At 45.7% G+C, this 580-nt stretch overlaps 1 protein-coding gene across 1 annotated transcript in view; it reads right to left on the bottom strand.

The window, feature by feature from the left end:
- SPCS2 (signal peptidase complex subunit 2) overlaps positions 1-580 on the bottom strand; it is a 13,019-nt gene that overhangs the window by 9,905 nt on the left and 2,534 nt on the right. The gene's annotated exons all lie outside the window — the stretch shown is intronic.

Here is a 580-nt window from a genome sequence, read left to right as displayed (position 1 = left end):
TCTCAACCCAAGAGTTTTCTCACTTTTACCCTTCCAATTCTCTCCCCCATCCCACGGGGGGGGGGAAGTGAGCGAGCGGCTGGGTGGTGCTCAGTTGCCAGCTGAGGTTAAACCACAACATGTGTGTTGAAGTTCAATGAAAGATGCCAAATACACCACTCCGAATACACCCTTTTGCAACCAGAGATACAGACACAACTGTTTCCATCTCCTTGTGAAAAAAAAAATGCCTCCGGGTCTTCAGTTTCAGCTACCAGACTGCCAAACACCTCAAAGAGCCGTGACACAAACACCTGACCGCTTAAAACCGAGCCGAAATCGAAGCCGCTCTACAAACAAGTTCCTTTAAACTACCGAGACAAGACTGGGCTTATCAGTGGACTGTCATGGTTTAACCTCAGTCGGCAACTAAGCACCACGCAGCCGCTCGCTCACTCCCCCCCACCCGGTGGGATGGGGGAGAGAATTGGAAGAGCACAAGTGAGAAAAACTCGTGGGTTGAGATAAAAACAGTTTAATAATTGAAATAAAATAATAATAATAATAATATGATGATAATAATAATAATACACAAAGCAAG

Source organism: Aptenodytes forsteri, unplaced genomic scaffold, assembly GCF_000699145.1.
Source record: "Aptenodytes forsteri isolate BGI_AS27 unplaced genomic scaffold, ASM69914v1 Scaffold459, whole genome shotgun sequence".
In the NCBI taxonomy this organism is placed as follows: Eukaryota; Metazoa; Chordata; class Aves; order Sphenisciformes; family Spheniscidae; genus Aptenodytes; species Aptenodytes forsteri.
Note: the sequence above shows the minus strand (reverse complement) of the source record. Positions and strands in the feature narration are given on the sequence as shown.